At 45.5% G+C, this 5,060-nt stretch overlaps 1 pseudogene; it reads right to left on the bottom strand.

Annotated features, from left to right (window-relative positions):
* Nucleotides 1–1,857: 1,857 nt before the first annotated feature.
* Nucleotides 1,858–4,353, bottom strand: LOC111724028 (annotated as a pseudogene).
* Nucleotides 4,354–5,060: the final 707 nt, after the last annotated feature.

Genomic DNA, 5,060 nt, shown 5'->3' with positions numbered 1-5,060 from the left:
TGATTAATTAGAGGTATTGGGTTGGTGACAGAAAGAGAGCATTCTAGAATGCTTCTCAGGTCTCTAATTGACTTGATAGATGACAGCCCATTCATTGAGGTTAGGATAACAGGATGAGATTCAGAGCTTTTTAGGGGAAGATGATGATGAAACATCTATGGGGGTATCAGGGTAGAAATGTCCTCAGCTGGTAACTCTTAAGTGGTGGTCTGTCCCGCAGGCCATTGCAGACTTTCTGGTAGCTTCTCCTTCCTCCTTGCCCACTTCATCTCTGTGATTCTAATAGTCGTTGCTACATTCATATGACTCCACCTTCCCAGCTACAGTTGATTGGTCAAGGTTGGATGCTTGATCCATACTTGTTTTTTAAGTTTAGTCTGAAGAGTGTAAAGAAGCCCAGGACAGGCAACATAAATCTGGGAGTCACTCCAGATGGGCAGATCCACCAATGGGTGAGACTTTCCAAGGAGAGAGTATAAGGAGAGAAAAATAGAAATCTGAGGACACAATCTATCAAGGATTAAGGAGAGAGAAACAGGAGAATTTACAACCCAAATAAAAGGAATAATCAGAGAAGCTGGAGGGAAACTGGAAGGGAATACCACCACCATTTAGAGTTGAGAAAACTGGAGCTGGGAAGTTAAGTTATTAGTTCCTCCCAGACTCAATTGCAACACTGCCCAAAAAGCCCCCACAGATTTTTTTTGAGACAGAGTCTCACTATGTTGCCCTTGGTAGAGTGCTGTGGCGTCCCAGCTCACAGCAACCTCAAACTCTTAGGCTTAAGCAATTCTCTTGTCTCAGCCTCCCAAGTAGCTGGGACTACAGGTACCCATCACAAGGCCCAGCTATTTTTGTTGTTGTTGTTGTTGTCATTGTTGTTTAGCAGGCGTGGGCTGGGTTTGAACCTGCCAGCCCCGGGAGCACGTGGCCGGCACCCTAACGACTGAACTACGGGTGCCAAAGCCCCCAAAGATTTTAATTGTACTTTGTTATTATTTTCTTTAAATGAACTTCCAGGGCAGCGCCTGTGGCTCAAGGAGTAGGGAGCCACCCCCATATGCTGAGGGTGGAGGGTTCAAACCCAGCCCCAGCCAAAAAACTGCAAATAAATAAATAAATGGACTTCTAGGGAGAGAGTCAGTATAGACAGCCTGTTTTTATTTTCATTTTTCTCTCTGAGTCTATGCCTGATTTTGAAATGAAGGTGTACTCTGCCCTCCTGTTGTTGCCATCCCGTGGGGGCAATATTCACACCTCTGTCTAGGATTTGGTATTTTAGGCCAGTAGGCTTGATCAGCACCAAAGTATCAAGGTCCTCAAAAATACTTTAGACAAGAGCAAATAGTAGAAATAATATAAAATCTGTAATATTGAAGCAGAGCCAGGATGGAGATGAGGCTGAGGGTTGCATTTGGAACGACGTGCCCACAGCATTTTCTCAAGTCCTCAGAGACTTCAGTTTTATCACATTTGTCATTTCCCCACACCTTATTCTCAGTGGCCTAAGTCACAAAGATGAGTCAGTAAGCTGGTTTACTTAATTTATCTTGTGAACATACTGATAAAAAGACTGTTATTGAATCCCCATGATTTTATTTTATATTTTTTTCGATTGCAATGACTTTATTTTAGTGGCTTTCCAAGCCACTTTCCAAGCCCCCCAAAGGGTCTGGCACTCAATCTTCACAGGGGAGTCCTAATTACTTGATTCTGTTTTGTAGATCACAAAGGTTCCTTCCAATGATCTCTTCTTCCATTTCCTCAAATCAGCTTACACATTCTGAAAGTATATCCATCACTCTTTAATACTTTGAGGTGGCGTATTCTGGTCTCCTACTTTGTGTTTGAAGGAGATCACTTCTTCCTCTTCACTATCATTAATCTTTTCATTATCTTCTTATTTCTCTTAGCACAGTCAGGACATAACACATTATCTTCTAGGCCTGGAGATGGGAAAATACAGGAAGAGGGAACAGGAGTACAGAGGGCTGGTAACAGGAAGAGGGAAATCATCCTCCTGGGAGTGGCAGGCACCCAGGCCTGACCTGCATGAAACTATAGGTAGCTCCAGCCCTCTGTGTCTTCCAGGAGAGCCTCACCAAGGATCACACACCAGCTGAGGCCAGAAGCTGTTGTCAAAAAGGCCTCAGCAGAAGCAGGAACGGACCATGAGTTCACAGTCTCAGGCTGACCAGCTCTTGCAGCAATCCTTGCCCACGATGCCAATGCAGATTCCTGAGCTGACATGATCACTTCCACTCTTTTGAGCTCTTCCGTTTTCACACTGATCTTGGACCTTTCCTGAGGTCTTGCTCTCTTGGTCTCTGCCTTGAGTTTCCTTGAACATGAATGTAGTCTGGCCTCCTTTGGTGTTTCAGGAATTTCATATTTCTGTTCAGGAAAGTCATGCGCCTGAAACCTCAGAAAAACTTCTGTTTTCTTGCTGTCAGTACTCAACTTGAGTTGCTGGCACCAGTTCTTCGAAGTGTCTCGACACATATCATTAATGGGAGGCAAAACGGTTGGCAAGGGAAGATCAGGTTTTTTACATCTAGCTTTTCGGATGGCTTTTGATTGTTTATTTGTTGGAGGTAGATGAACTTCACTGTGTTTCTGGGGATCGTTCAGTTTGACATTAGAAATTGGAGAAAGAGTTGGTTCCGTTTGTTCATTATTTGAATCATCTTTAACTGGAACCAATGTCAAAATCATGCTTTCTTCATCATCTGTTTCCTCCTCAGAGAAATTCTTCTAGCTGCTACCATGATTTGAATCTGACACTTTCAGCAGGACCTGTAATCCTAGCTAGCACTCCCAGAGGCTGAGGTGGAGGTTGATCACTTTGCGTTCAGGAGTTTGAGAACAGCTTGAACAAGAATGGGACTCTGTCTCTACGAAAAATAAAAAAGTGAGCTGAGCATGGGGACCTAAGCCTATAGTTCCACCTACTTGGGAGGCTGTGGCAGGAGGATTGCTTCAGCCCAGGAATTTGAGATTACAGTGAAGCAGGCTGATACCACAGCCAAATCCCCATGATTTTAGAGTGCAGTAGGAATTTTGGGGAGCCAATAAAACCCTTTAATTAAACTTGACAATGGTCATTAGAAGTAGTAATTAGTGTCATTTGCCTGATAATTGAATGGTCTGTAGAGAAATGGCTCTGTGTTAGGATCTGTAGGAGGTAATCCCAGTGCTTTGGGAGGTTGAGGCAGGAGGATCCCTTGAGGCTAGGAGTTCAAGATCAGCCTGGGCAACACAGCAAGACCATATCTCTAAAAAGAAAAAGAAGAAAAACTTTAAAATTAGTCAAGGATGATGGTGTGCACCTATAGTCCCAGCTACTCAGGGATCTGAAGCAGGAGGATTGCTTGAGCCTAAGAATTGGAGGCTGCAGTCAGCTATGTTTGGGTCTCTGTACTGCAGCCTGGTGATAGAGTGAGTCCTTATCTTAAAACAAAACAAAACAAAACTCTACATCTCTGCAAGGTAGGGAAACATAATGACAAGGACAGTCCAGATGCCTGTTGTCATTTCCCCACACCTTATTAGCTCTGCTATTTCCTGCTGCTGTTCATCTCTCAGAGCAGTTGTCTCAGCTTAAGTCATGAAATGATAACACACATAGTATATTGCCATATAAATCTTTGGCACATGGTGTAACAGTCATTCGTGTTGCTGTTAGCTAATTTTTGAAGATTAGAAATTTGACACAGAGAAGTAAGATGACTTGCCCAAGATCACACAGCTGGTAATTGGCAGAGCAGGAATTTGAACCCAGATCTTCTGACTCCAGGCCATGTCCTCTTGGAGTTTGACACCACTGTCTGGTATGAGGCCAGGAAGTAATATCCATGGGTCCAGCGATACGGAGGGGTGCCGGCATGGGGACCTGGGAAGAACAGCGTTGGGGAACCAGGAAAGATAAGGAGTCTTTATAGGCAAGAACCTGATTAATGGTCAGGGAATAGGTCCAGACACCTGTATAGGGGCAAAAGCCAGGCAGAGGAACCTGATTTGGTGGCGGCCTGTTCACCAGCGGCCAAACACTGACCCCTGCTGGCCGCCCGAGGGAAGGCGGCGCCCGGCCCACCTCTCCGCCGGGCGGATCCGGGCTGATGTTCCTGGCACAGACAGGGCCCCTGGGGATAGGGCCCTTCCTATCCTGGAACCTCGCGACCTTGGTGCCAGCTAGGGCCGCCCAGGGTGACGTCGCGTCGCCCTCCTCCCTCACTCAGCTTTTGACCAGAGAGGGCCGGAGTTGAGGGATTTCCTTGACATGAGCCCCCAGCTCAAGCACCTCTCCTTACCCCGCGGCCCACCGTCGTGTTTGGGGGGCTCGCGGCCTGCCATCCCTATGGCGCGGCCACCTGGAGCAAGCGGAGGGCGACTGACTCTAGGACTGAATCTGAGCCTTGGTTGGGGCAAGTGAACTAATTCAAGATCAAACTTTTGGAGGAGAAACCTGCAGGGAACCTTGTTTGCAGACATTGGACACAGCACCTCTGACAGCCAGAACACAAGCTGGAGGTTTAATAACAGAGAATATGCCCAATAGGGAACTGTGTGTGTGTGTGTGTCGGGGGTGTCTAGCGCTAGTGCAGGGCTCAGCGTTTTATTCTATGACTTGGCTAAAAACAAAGATAGGCTTGTTAGTGATTCAAATATATTGATTTAGGAGGAAAGATTTTAAAAGATTTCAATAATCTTTGGAAATTGACAAGATGTTTTCAAAAATAAGGATTGATGTCAGATCCTTTATCTTATTCTCCCCAAATGAAGAATCTTCATTTGGAATGGAGGAGAACTGATTCAAACTAAATTTCCTATGAAAAGGTGGGGAGGAAGGTGGAAAGTGTGAGTTGGCTGATCTGACCTTGTGCTCAGGGTGAGAGGTTCACAAGAAGCCCACTGTAGAGTAAAGGTAGTTGAGCCTGAACAGAACAGGCAACGCTCACATTTACAACATATAAGAACTTTCTATCACATCCTTAGATCTTCTGAACTTTTTTTTGAGGTTGGCCTGGCTGCTATTCTCATTTGCAGGTGAGGAACTTGGG

Source organism: Otolemur garnettii, unplaced genomic scaffold (genome assembly GCF_000181295.1).
Source record: "Otolemur garnettii isolate 467f Iridium unplaced genomic scaffold, OtoGar3 scaffold00018, whole genome shotgun sequence".
Classification (NCBI taxonomy): Eukaryota; Metazoa; Chordata; class Mammalia; order Primates; family Galagidae; genus Otolemur; species Otolemur garnettii.
Note: the sequence above shows the minus strand (reverse complement) of the source record. Positions and strands in the feature narration are given on the sequence as shown.